Source organism: Camellia sinensis, chromosome 9 (assembly GCF_055761805.1).
Source record: "Camellia sinensis isolate YWXY chromosome 9, ASM5576180v1, whole genome shotgun sequence".
Lineage (NCBI taxonomy): Eukaryota > Viridiplantae > Streptophyta > Magnoliopsida > Ericales > Theaceae > Camellia > Camellia sinensis.
The window spans coordinates 194,735,466-194,749,730 of NC_138969.1; the positions used below are offsets into that span (position 1 = coordinate 194,735,466).

Genomic DNA, 14,265 nt, shown 5'->3' on the forward strand with positions numbered 1-14,265 from the left:
AAAACAGAGCTACAATTATCAAATCATAGAACTCACCATCTTAGTCTCACTCGGTTTAGTATAAAGCCACTGGAGAGAAAAATGAATACTACTTTCTAATGCTATTTGATCTGAACCAACTGCCAGTGAACATGCACGATTTCATGAGAATGGATATGCAAGATAAAGCGGCAGTAGTGAAACAAAGATTGCTCCTTAAACCCAGCCCAAGTCTATCTTTAAAATTAAAATGAACAAAAAAAAAGAAAAAAAGGAGCCTTAAGATTGCTCATGCAGTCAAAGAAGAATAAATTGAGCTAATGAGGATATATTGAGACTAAAAAGACCTCTAATAGAAGGCAATCCTTGGCTAGCTTATAATTGCTATCAGCATGATTTTTAGCCACCACTCTTGTTTACCCAAATATGTACCACTTCGCCCAATCATCAGTCTCGTTATAAGAAGCTCCATATAGTTTTATGGTCCCAACAATATATATAAACCAAACTCATAAGACCACAGAAAAGAAAACCATCGAACTCCAGAAAGAGTCTGTCAAATCTGTTCTAAGCTAATCCAAACTCATAACCACAACATAGTCTGCCAAATCTGTCCTAAGCTAATCCGAACTCATGAATCCTCAACTCCCCTCTTATCTTTACTAACCCTTGAAAGAGTTTAGCTTATTTCTAATAACTTATGATAAAGATGGAAAAAATATATATTTTGTAGGATGAAGTGAGGGCAAAGTTACGAAAGAAAGATCAAACAATTGCAAAAAAATTAGAAAGAGCATATCTGATCCGGAATCAACACACCATAGGATTTTGAAATTGATTTGGTAAAATCAAAAATCAATGGATACTTTAGATCACCAAGCCCCCCAGATTTTCTATCTGTTTGGACCCATGCAAAATGGGAAAACTACAGAAAGAATAACATAAAATCATCATGATTCACAATGCAAATTAAGGTTTCCTAAAATGACAGCAACCAACAGGAAAATGGAACAACTACACAGTTAGTGGAACCACAGATAATCTCAACTTACTGAACCAAAAATGCCCTACTCGTCTCACTTCAAAAAGGACCATTGTGTAATTAATTATTGAAGAAACTCTGGACTCTGGTTTTCTACTCTCTCCTCTAAAAAGCTAAAGGATGAAGGACCCTTCAAAACAAAACCAGACACTCTCTTCCTGACCCCTCCCCTAGCAACCATAACTAAAGGCCCACCAAATTAACCCATCCTCCTCATATCCTAACAAAGCTCGGTCAGCAAAGAATAGAAAAAGAAAATAATATGGCACATAATATATAACCAACTAATGAGAAAAAGAAGACAGAAAAATTAAGGGTGGAGCAATCCAAACCAAAGAGCAGATGTGGTGATTGATGGGTAATTGATGAACATGGACATGATTATGGCGATGATTTGTATGGCAACAAATATTAGGACTGCGAGATGATGTTCAAGATCACAATGAGTGGAGTGTAGCTTTGTTAATAATTGGAGCTTTCTTAATAATTGGGAATCAAATCATTGCATATGCAAACATGAATGGAGTGTATGATAAGTGGGCAACTATTGATAGATACAAGGAATAACAATATGTAACTTTTGTTGTCTCTACAGATACATCATTGGATCTTTACTTGGACTGAGTCTGAGATTGAGACTTTAATTCGGCAAACTCTTATTTGAGAATGATTAGTGGAAAACTCTCTTCTTCTTTTTTTCTTTTTTTTAAGGTTTAATTACATTTATCAATTAAACACAATATTAAACGGTCTCACATCGATTAGTGAATCTCCCATACATATCATGTGTTTTAGTTACCATATTTATTGGTTATATATTGTTAATTAAAAAAAAATTCCAAATTAGCCATCCTAAGAGGCAAAGGGTTGCCGACTGTCCGAAAGTATACAACAATTGATTTAATTATGTGTAAAATATCGACACATTCAAAGCACTAATTGACAACAAATTTTAACAGTATATGATGAGCAACAAAGGCAGAAAAAAAAAGTAGACATGTTGTGGAAGCTTTAACTCTTTAAATAGGATTTTGAAGAGAAAACCATGACAACTTTATGAAATCTAGCTTACCTTGCCGTGTTCCTTCCTTTTTTTCTTTATTATTCATAGACCCTGCATGAAATTTGCAAGAACTATAGAGTCAGCATGATTTTCATAGGCAAAGAATTAAAGCAAAGTTGTCTCAGGCCAAATATCATACACCTCAAAGGCATGGCCAATTGTGCTACATACTCAAGAAAAACTACTCAAAATTGTACCCAAAATTTAAACATGTGGACAAGCACCCAACAAAGATTCTACCTCACTTCAAGTTTTGAAACACCTTACTACAACAAAAATTTAGACCTATACATGGTGTACTTATTTAAATTAGAGATGAACTTTGCCTCTTCTCTTACAATCACATGGAATAGAGTAAAAACAGAGGATTTGACCTTTTTTTTATTAATTACCTTAACATGGTTGTAATATCCTTAAACAACAGGTGTTAAGTATTGCCCTTTATTTGTGGTTTACTTCACATACTGTTTCCATGCTCCAAAGCTGTCATAGTTGCTCACTAAACTCAACACAAGGTTTGATTCCATACCTTCTGGCCCCAACTCCAACAAAATCCAACCAACCTATTCAAACCGACAAAAGGAATAAGAGGCCAGGAGGAGAAAGATAAAAACACACCACCACTTAAAACATAATAAGTTTTCTTATGGGCATATCATCAAACACATGTGTACAAAGTTTTTCTATACTAACAAACACCAAGACATGAACATTGGCAAACCTAAAAAATTGAAAACTACAGGGTGTAAAACTGCCTCCCTCCACCACATACACAAATATATATATATATATATATATATATATATGTGTGTGTATGTGTGCGCATGCATACGAACATGTACATGCATGTCACCTAAACCATGAATTGAGGAATAGGGAGCACCGATCAAGGAGGATAGGAACATAACAAATGGTGGCTTCCTATTGGCTGGAAAGTCGGTTGTGAAGCACATGTGTAATCCGGGGTTGGCTGCACCTAGCACACGTAAAGAATCCTACCCAAACACAGCACACGTATACATCTCAGTTGTTCTTCAAGCGGTGACTTAGTTCATCTGCTATTCTATTTGCAGCACAAGGTTATATTCGGGAATTTATATGTGTTAGATTCAATTGTGACACTATGTTACACCACTCTTATCTGCTTTAATATATGTTATAGATATATATTTTATAATAAAATAAATTATTTTTAATGTATTTTAAACTAAAATATTATAAATTGTGAATGTTAGAACTGTTGGATCTTGGGTGATTTATTTGTCAGGCAATAAAAGGATAACCATGGGGGTTTTTTTTTTCCATCAAATATTCTAAAAAAAAAAAATAATTTAGAGAATTGACCTACTTTTCAAACTATTTAGAAAATTAACCTACTTTTAAAATCGCATTTTGAAAATATAATTTTAAATTGGAATTACATTTTCAACATATAATTTCATCTTGAAATCGCATTCACCTTTAAATTGCATTTTGAAATCGCAGGTTGAAAATACAATTTATGATGACATGGACTTCATTAAGATATTGCATTTTCAAAATGCGATTTTAAAAAACAGATTATTTTCCCAAATAATTTGAAAAGTTGGTCAATTTTCTAAGTTGTTTATATTTTTAGATTATTATAAAAAAAAAAAAACTCGTATAACCATTTGTTGAACTTTTTGACTTATAAATCAGGTTCCGTTGTTCTCTATACTTTTATAATTTAATAGATTTTAATCTTATATTTTTTTTTGTACATTGTGTTAGTTTTATTTATAAATACATAAATTATAAATGTCTAATTGAAAATATGAATCTAGTTATTCCAATAACTTGATATTAAAAAAGATGTATTAAGAACAAGAAAAATTATTAATTAAAAATATGAAAAATGCCTCATACACCCACTGAGGGTCGACCCCCAGTGAGGTGGCACTCCATTATTGGGCCAAAAAAAAATTGTTTGTTCGTTTTTTTTTTTTTTTTAAAAGTTTCAGCCAGTGAGGGCGCGACACCTCACTGGGGGTGCGACCCCACTGGGGGTATGCACCAGTGTTGTAAAAATATATATTAACAAAACTTTATTACAAAATTGTCTTAACCCCCAAAAGGGTCGGACCGCCCATGAGAAGTTTGAGATGTTCAAGATTCCTAGAAGCAAGTCTACGAGTTCTAATTAATTTAGCCCTACAATCTAAAGTAACCTAAACACAAATCAAAATAAACAGTAATGTTTAGGGGTTGTTTGGATTGTCCTAAATAAGTGTATTTTTTAATTTTTTATGAAATATGGGTTGGGTATAGGTTGGGTTTGAAGTGATGTGATAGAGAGGTGATGTAACTTAAATAAGATGATGTGACTTAAATAAGATAGTGACTTTTTGACTTTTTAGATTTTTTTTGAAGATGTCAAACTTGGCCTTAGTGATTCGAAAATTTATGGTTCGAATGATTCGAATATGTCAAAATAGTATCATTTTGAAGATAAAACAATATCGTTTTCATACATTCGAGTCATTCCATCACCAAGCATTTTTCCAAAACGAAAGTTCCAAAAGGCTAAAACTTATACAAAACTATCTAAATGATGCTCTCCCTGATGATGTAATAAAAAGAGGGATACGAAAGGAGAGCAAGTCAGGTAGAAATCGTGGGAATGCGACAAACTCATCAGTTAAATCTACTTTTATGCTATGATTGGTTTCTTAGATTTATCAAGAAAAAGGAAATAACCAAGAAAATAAATTTAACTTCTCTTCCTTGTTGTCTTATTTTCTTTTATGTCTTTTATAAATTTATGATTCAATCACAACATTAAAATTGATGATTGAGGAATAATAAAAAAAATATTTGAAACTCACAAGAAATTTTCACAATTTGACGCATAATGATGTAAGATGGTAGATATTAATTTTTTATTTGTTATCCGTTCAACAATATAAGGTTCAATTTCCTTTAGCACATCATTGTTTATGGATCTAAAATTCTGATTCTTTACCATTCTCCTAAATAGTATCAAGCATCACTACACATGATGCTTCTCGTCTCTAGTACCAAAATCAAGTAATATTTAAACCTCGTCACTAAAAATTGAATTTTTTAATAAATTTAAATTATAAATATATCCCTTAAGATTTGTTTAAAATACTAATTGCCTTCTATTGTTCTAAAAATTACATCCGCCCCTTGAAATGTCGTATTTCATAACAAATGGTTACTTTTGTTAATAAATCATCATGTTAATTAATATTTTTTTAATAATATTAGAAATATATTTCAATTAATAATTTAAATAATTTTATTATTGTATAAGAATATAGTTAGGAACTTTATTTTTCAATTAATTTTGTTATATAAAAAATTCTAACAAAAAAATATCTATAATTTTTCAAACCACAAAGCCAAATCCATATTTTAAACAAATCTCAAGAGATGCATTTATATTTTACCATTTTTAATAACTTTATAACTAAAACATGAGAAGAAAAAAATTACAATATTTATAAATAATTTTTCAACTTTAAACCCAAAAAAAAAAAAGAAAAAAGAATAAATGGGAATAAATCTTTTAATTTTTTTGTATGAGTTGAATTTTTTTTTACTTTCTAGCTAAAATCTTAGGAACCAAAACAGCCCATAAACATTGCTAACTATTGCATATCCCACTCTTTTCCAAGAAAAGAACACAGAACAAGAATGCAAATTAGTAAAATGACAAAAATCAAAAATCAAAAAATCAAAAGCTTTTCTCAAAATCTTTATTTATTTATTTATTTGATCCGCAGAATAAATAAATAAATAAATTCTTTGGAAGGTAGAGGCCTGATAAGCCAGCCAAAATATACACCTAAATCGATTCCCTTCAAATCTGTTTCTGCTTCACTACCAGAATGCTCGAGTACATGTGGTAATACTGATGTGCATCTTGGAATGCCCAAGAGGCAAATTGTAACATCCTCATCCTGAATGAATCATAACAATATTGTCTGCTTGGACTACACCCGTTCGGCTTTAAAGCGCGTAAACCTAACCAAGCCCAAGAATGAATCATAACAATATTGTCTGCTTGGACTACACCCTCTCGTCTTTAAAGCATCCTTTCGGCTTTAAAGCTCGTAAACCTAACCAAGCCCAAGAATGAATCATAACAATATTGTCTGCTTGGACTACACCCTCTCGGCTTTAAAGCGCGTAAACCTAACCAAGCCCAAGTGTGGGACGGGATGTTGTACAAGTAGTCAGCCATGACTTGAGAAATGCATGCACCAGATATTCAGGAATACAAACAAACTTTTTAAGATCCAACCAAAAGGAATTCAACATTTTTAAAAGTCAATAATGTATCTCAGAGATGAGACTTCTGAACTCAGTCTACTTGAAAGAAAGCAACATATCATTCTCTTCTATTTGTACTACAAATCAAAATGTCATGTCACAACAATCTAGAAATGACTTCAAGATTTATGCCATAGAATTGATCTGCTTTCCTATGTTTTTGTTGACTGCTGCAACCAGAAGAGGAAATCCCTTTTGCGGCAGAACATCATGTACAAAAGCAGAATTTACCAGGATTCCCCTTTGGAACTGCAGTTATCTTGCTAATGATTGTCTTTCTTTCCGTCACATTAGCACACCAAAAACCAATTAGAGACTGACAAATAAAATAGGTGCTTCCATAGGAGCCTATGCTTGCTGTGAGAGTGATGAGGTTCTCTGCCACATGGGCCGGCCCAAAATGGCACTTCCATGGACGGCAAGGTAAGCAGCATTCAACCTACAAACAAATATTGATTATTATCAGTGGTTGGTCAAGAAATCAATTATTTGGTGCAACTTCTAGCAAACTGAAAGTTGATAATCAAAAAGCAGAAACTAAAAGCATCTCTCCCTTTGCTTCCCAATAATCAACTCTTTTATTTTTTTTTTCCCCCAGCTTATTTATGCTATAATTGCACCAAACACACTGGCACAGATATTCAAAAAATAAAAAATAAAAGATATATGCAGCTATATAACTTGGACCGAACAGTATAGCAGCTAAATATGTCAGTCTAGGGAGGAAGGAGAGGAGTTTTACTTGTCAACATCTGGTGTAGCCAAAGGATCATATTCCTCCCTTTGTTCCACAGCCGGGACAGCACCTGACATGGAGGCCATTTCTTGAGAACCTTCAACCTAAAATGGCCATAACGATATTCAATCAATAGTGACAACAAAATACTGTCAGAATCTTGAAAGCTTTTCTGTATATTGAATTGTAGTAATTTACAAAGAGTTCATCAGTTTATATAGTCCTAAATCTATGACAAAAAGGAAATACAAACTAATTCCTATTTACACAATCATGCCATATATACACAACATGCCATATATACAATATATTCTCACACCCCCATTCAAACTCAAGGTGTTTTAGCAAAAAACACTGAGAGTTTGCTAAGAAGAAACTGAAACCGAGCGGTAGTGTGAGGCTTGGTGAAGAAGTCCGTAAGTTGCAAAGCCGAGGAAACGAAAGGAAGCGAGATAAAGCTAGATAGCATATGCTGTCGGACAAAGTGACAATCAATTTCAAATGTATTTCGTCCATTCATGGAAGACAGTATTGTGGGCAATCTGAATAGCACTGCGGTTGTCACAATAGAGAGAGGTCGGAGAAGACTGAGATACACCCAAATTAGAGAGAAGACAACGAAGCCAAACAAGCTCAGCAGTAGCATGAGCCATAGCACGGCACTCAGCTTCGGCGGTAGAGCGAGTAACTATAGTTTATTTCTTACTTTTCCAAGAGATTAAGGAATCGCCAAGAAACATACAGGAACCAGAGGTGGACTTGCGATTATTAACATCACAAGTCCAATCGGAATCAGCATAGGCCACCAAGTCTAAAGCGGAAGTAGAGGACAACAGTAAGCCCTGAAAGATGGTACCCCAAATATAGCGAAGAACGCAAACCAAAGCAACCCAATGGGTAGAGCGAACAGAAACGAATTGACTGACCACATGAACAACATAAGCAAGATCAGGGCGAGTGACAGTCAAATAAACTAAACAATCCACAAGCTTGCGATAGAAAGTGAAATCATCTAGAGGGACACCATCAATAGAGTTGAGTTTCACATTAAGCTCAATAAGGGTATCAAAAACCTTAGTATCAGTAAGACCAGCACGGTAAATAACCTCATTAGCATACTTAGCCTGAGACAGAAAATAGCCCTTTGGAGAAGAGGCAACCTTAATACCAAAAATATACCGCAATGGACCCAGAGGAGTCAGAGCCAATAATGATCATATCATCCACATAGAGTAAGAGAGCAACAAAATCAGCCGAGGTATGTCTCAGAAACAAAGCAGAGTCGAAAGCAAAAAGATAAAACCCAAGCTCAGTAACAACAGTCTGAAAGCGATCATACCAAGCATAAGGAGATTGCTTCAAACCATACAGAGCACACCAAAGGTGACAAACCTGCCCAGAGGAGTGGAGAAGGCCAGGGGGAGGGCGCATGTAGATCTCCTCAATGAGATGACCGTTAAGAAAAGCATTCTTAACGTCCATCTGATAGAGAGGCCAATGTCGAACAACAGCAACAGAAGTCAAGGTGTGGGCAGTAGTCATCTTGGCAATAGGGACAAATGTCTCCTCATAATCAATACCATACTCCTGCGAGAAACCCTTAGCAACCAAGCGAGTTTTGTATCGCTCGAGAGAATCATCAGAATGAGTCTTGACTTTATAGACTCATTTGCAACCAACAAGATTCTTGCCAGTGGGCAAAGGAACCAACTCCCAAGTGTTAGTCTTTTGCAAGGAAAACAACTCATCCTCCATAGCTTGAACCCAATTAGGATCCTAACAGGCCTCCCTGCAAGACTGAGGTTTTGAAAAAGAATGAATAACAGACAAAAAAGTACGATAGGAAGCAGAAAAACATGTATTAGACCAACCCAACCTGTTTGGAAGACGATGCTCACGAGTAAGATATCGGTGTGCAGTAGGATCAGAGTAGTCAAAAGCAGGAGGATCAACAGCAAGAGTAGAGACAATTGGCGGAGGAGGAGCCGTTCAACAAGAATAAACTAACAACGGAGGAGGAGAAGAAGCCGAATAGTGGTGAAGCAGGAGGAGAAGATGGAACAAACTCAGGAAGAACAGTGGAGATGTACTCATCAGACAAGACCTCAGAAGGAAATGCATAAATAAAAACCAAATTCTCTTTGGAAATTGGGGTGGTGAGAGGAGGAAGCTGAAAGTAAAGTAGACATTTGAGAAATGCAACATGGCGGGAGACATAAAGGCAATGGGAAACAGAGTTATAACAGCAATAACTTTTTTGAGTGAGACTATAACCCAAAAAGATACATAGGATAGACCGGACACTAAGTTTGGTCCTATCTTTACAAGGTAAAAGGACAAAACAAGCAGACCCAAACATATAAAGGAGAGAGTAGTTAGGAGTTGAGAAAACAGAGCCACATAAGGAGACCGACCAGAAAAAAGGGGGGTAGGCATACGGTTGAGAAGAAAAGCAACAGTAAGAACTGCTTCACCGCAAAACGGAGCCAGAACGGGGACAGAGAGGAGAGACCTAGTTGTCTCAAGAAGATGACAGTATTCACGCTCAACTCGACCATTTTGGGCAGATATATCAATACAAGAAGTTTGGTGAATGGCACCCAATTTGGCCAAGTATTCACAGAATTTAGTTTTAAAGTATTCCCCACCCAAGTCAGACAAACAACAATTTGATAATAGACCCAAACTGTGTAGTGACCATAGATTGAAAAATACAGTATATCTAGTAGAAGTCAAACTTATGAGTCATAAGATAAACCCAAGTCTAACGGGTGCAGTCATCAACAAAAGACACATAGTATGCAAAACCCCCTTTGGTAAGAACAGGAGAAGGGCTCCAAACATCAGTATGAACTAAAGAAAATAGTGTATCAGATATATAAGTACTTTTATGAAAAGATAAAGCTGTCATTATGGCAACTTTACACCCTCGACATTCAGTAAGTCCACTAAGAGAAATTTTATCTAATATACCCGACTGAGCTAAAGACCGTAAGCGCTCAGCAGACAAATGCCCTAATCTATAATGCCACAAGTAGAAAGGACTAGATAGAGAATCTAATTGAAAAGAGGAAAATGCAGTCTGAGAGGTTGCTATCGGCAGATGCAAGCTCTCCACTACGGTCTCCAACTCTACGGCCAGTCTCAATCTACTGTTTAGACATCCGATCCTACACAGAACAGATAGAAGAAGAAAAGATAACATCAAAACCAGAGGCATCAAGCTGACTGATAACTGAGGAATATAAAAGACAGATAGAATAGAGATAGCAGACATAGCAGATGGTAGGATAGACTCAATAGATATAACAGACATACCAGACCCATTAGCAGCATTGACAATAATAGGAAAGGGACGAGAAGTACAATTTTAAAGTAAAGGGAGATGAAGAGTTATATGATAAGAGGCACTATAGTCAAAAATCTAGACAAACGAAGAAATACCTAAAGAAGACCCAAGCAAACCTGAATGAAGAGAGGAAACAATGGAGGCAGACGGCGATGATTGGGAGTCAGACAGTATATGCTGAAGCAGATTAATCTGAGCACTCAAGGAAGACAAGTCAGGATCAGGAACCGGAGCAGATGCAATAGAACCGACAGGAGGCTGAAAAATATTCGGAGAAAGGGCGCATAACTGGATCAAAAACTGCTGAGAAAATAAGGCAGACAAACATCCCTTCTTGGGACAATGATACTTCCAATGAACCCTCTGATGGCAGAAGGCACACTCATCTGATGCCAATGGCCCCTTCTTGTTTATGAATACACTCATAATATTGGAAGTCAAATGGGTCTAACCAAAACCAGAGATACAAACTGTGGTCAAAACGTAATAAAGGAGAAACTCCAGAACCCCAAGCAAACAATGAAACTGAGATCCCGATGGGTCAAACAGAGAGAAAAGGCGAGTCACTTTAGTCAAACCCTTCGGCGTGAGAGGCGATTGCACAAACAATGAACTACGAGTGGAACCAGTGATCGAAGATCAACAATCACGAACAGATGACGAATCTAACCACGTCGAAGGCAACCAACGAATAGACAAGAGAAAGATATGTCGTGAGGTCCAGGATGAACAACGAACCAGAGAGGGCAGAGTTTTAAAAAGCGGCCGCAACCGTTACGTAACGCCGTTACGTAATGGTTGTGGTAGTTACCGCCACCCATTACAGACGCTTTTGTAATGTGATTGAGATTCATAGGTGTGTCAACCGTAGCAGCTGCCATAGCGGTCGTAACGGTGCCGTAACAGCCGTAACGGCCTGTTAAGTACCGTTACGTAACGGTTCCGAACTACTTCTTTCGAAAAAAACACACAAAAACAAAGCTGAAAATGGGAGAAGAGGGATAGAGAGAAGAAAGAAGATAAAGAGAGAAGATGGAGGAGCAAGAGAGAGAGAGAGAGAGAGAGAGAAGAGGGAAGATGAAGAACATGTTATTGATTTGTTGGAGCTGTAAGACCTATGTTATTCTATTCAGCTGCTATCATTCAACCATTTTGTTTGTGTGTCTATCTATATATTGTTTGAAAATAATAATAATAAAAATAAGTGCGATCATTATCTATTTGGCTTGGTTAAAATATGTATATGTTATATATATATTTAGGCTCTTATTTATTTTCTTACTTTTGTCATTATTTATCTTGTATATAATAGTTAGTGATTAATTTTTTGTATAATATAAAGTCATTAATTATTAAAATAAAATGTAAAAAAATCAGTTTATAATGATTTAAAAATATGAAATATATTTGATCATACTTAAAAATTTACAAAAATTGATCAATATTTATTTTAAACTCAATAAATATGATCATGGAAAAAAAATATGCATATCGGTGAGTTTTTTTCAAATTGTGCGAAAAATAAAAAAAATTTACGGTTTCGGTTACCGCAACCATTACGCTACGGCCTTTACACCCTTCAACCGCAACCACACCCGCACCACCACCACCGTTACGGCGACCGCAACCGCTTTTCAGAACCTTGAGAGAGGGTCAAAGCAAATGACTAAAGACGACTGAACAACCAGACGAACTAGAGAACCGTGATATGGGGAGTGCAATTCAAACTCAGATGATTCACAACTTGATAGATTGCGATTCAAGCTCAGATGGGTTGCACAAATTCAAAAAGCAGAACCAAAAAATTCAAACGAACCAGAAAAGATTTGAGGGAGGCGAGGGTTTCAAACCTTGCTCTGATACCATGTAAGAATCATAAAAGCTTTTATGTATATTGAATTGTAGCAATTTACAAAGAGTTCATCAGGTTATACAGCTCTAAATCTATGACCGAAAAAGGAAATACAAACTAATTCCTATTTACACAATCATGCTATATATACACAACATGCCATATATACAATATATTCTCACAAATACATGTTCACAACTAATGGCTTCAACGATTCATAAAAAATCCTGTGTACTAATTAAGAGTTCATCTTCCTCCATCCAAGTCATGAGATTAAAGATAATCAGATAGCTAATGAAGATTAGGTTTTTCCTCTGATTTATCAACAAAAAAAATTGGCGATTAGGTAATTATGAGAAAGGGGGAGCGAGAAAAAAGAGCAAGGTATATCCTCACTCTTCATCCTTCCTACCAGAGCTGAAACTTTTATCATGCTTCCCTCACAGCCAGCCTACAAGGAATCACCACACTGAGCGGAAATTCCTCATTCCAGCTGGAGCTTCAGAAATAACTCAAAACATAGTCATAAAACCTAGAATAGATGCCAATCAGGCTACAGGCAGAAATAACTCAAAACACTGAGGTTAACTATCAAACTTGAGGCTATGTAAGAACAAATAAGAATGCAAGAAAGAAAATGGTACATCAAGCTTCATATACAACAACTTGTCTGCAAAATTGCAAGTTCTATTTACATAGATCACTTTCCCTTAGCATAAAACTCCCTTTGAGATCATTTGGTTTTCACAGAAGCCTACATAAAGCATCACCAACTGTACAAAGCAGGGATGAAGTGGCAAACTTGGCAGATATCATGTCAATGCTTCAAGCACCATCACAAGACAAAGAAAAGTAACAAGTACATACACAGAAAGGCAAACACTTTCCCTCTAGCCCCAAAATCACATGCTTGCATAAGTCTGTGTTTGGATCATTTATGTGCTGAGAGAAAAGAAAGAGCTTATATTTTATTAACATTTCCCTCCACTTTTCCTTTTCCTTCGCAAATCCCTCCTCAAATGCATAATCCAAACACAGCCTAAAAGTAAAGTAAAAATCCTGAATTAAAATGTTCACAAACTTTATTTCCATGTCCACTTTCAATACGATTCTGGGATTCACCAACTGTAATTCCACATGAAATCTGAGATTTGATTTCCTAAGAAGCTATTTGGTCATCTGAAATTGGGATAGGTTTCTTGGTCTTGGCGCCACAATTTCGGCAACAACTTTGTAGAGACTACTGGTTAGATACTGAAGCAGAAGTTATTAATATTAGGTCCTTTACATAAAAGGATGATAAATGAAGGTTCAAATTTTTTTTTTCAAAAACTAACAAACATAAAAGATGTTGTGTCAAGGAAGGGTGACCATGAAGAATCCCGGTGGTTCCACAACTGATACCCAATTAAGAATTTCAGGAAGATCATGATCACATCAATAGAAGACGGCACATTGATCATCTCTTCTCTTTTTGATGGAAGGAAAGGCAAAGGTCCCTAAATCTGTGTAAATAAAAACCCCTTAGCTATCAGGACAGTAAGAAATTAATGAAGGAATGAATCTAAAAACTAAAACTGTTATCATCAGGTAATTGTTGAGATTTGAGAGTCTTGAGACGGATTTGGCAGAGATTCAAGGCAATTCAGCAACTGCACTTGATGAAACCCAATTATAATACTTGCAACAACATTGCAGAGATCGTGCGTAAAGAACAGCAGTGTCACCTGGTGTTGGTTTGGAGAGAAGCTAGACGGTGCGCAGATCTATTGTCCAAGGAAGCTATTTCCTCATCTATCAATCAGGTCGCAAATATTGAGAAAACAGCCCCTCTCGATTTAACTGTAGCTGGTTGGGATGCTTTGGGTAATGAAACCATGAGAAGAGGTGTTAGTTTAGTTGTTTTTGTTTCCCTTCGTTTTTT

The 14,265-nt window shown here is 35.8% G+C and overlaps 2 long non-coding RNA genes across 2 annotated transcripts; both read right to left on the minus strand.

Annotated features, from left to right (window-relative positions):
• Nucleotides 1-1,896: 1,896 nt before the first annotated feature.
• On the minus strand, nt 1,897-3,723 carry LOC145798934 (uncharacterized). The gene is made up of 2 exons (XR_014340846.1): nt 2,477-3,723; nt 1,897-2,135 (listed from the first exon to the last, which is right to left on the minus strand). It is a non-coding gene; the product is annotated as an uncharacterized LOC145798934 (long non-coding RNA).
• A 3,082-nt stretch (nt 3,724-6,805) lies between these two features.
• Nucleotides 6,806-14,189, minus strand: LOC145798935 (uncharacterized). The gene is made up of 3 exons (XR_014340848.1): nt 14,069-14,189; nt 7,147-7,244; nt 6,806-6,843 (listed from the first exon to the last, which is right to left on the minus strand). It is a non-coding gene; the product is annotated as an uncharacterized LOC145798935 (long non-coding RNA).
• Between the last annotated feature and the right edge of the window lie 76 nt (nt 14,190-14,265).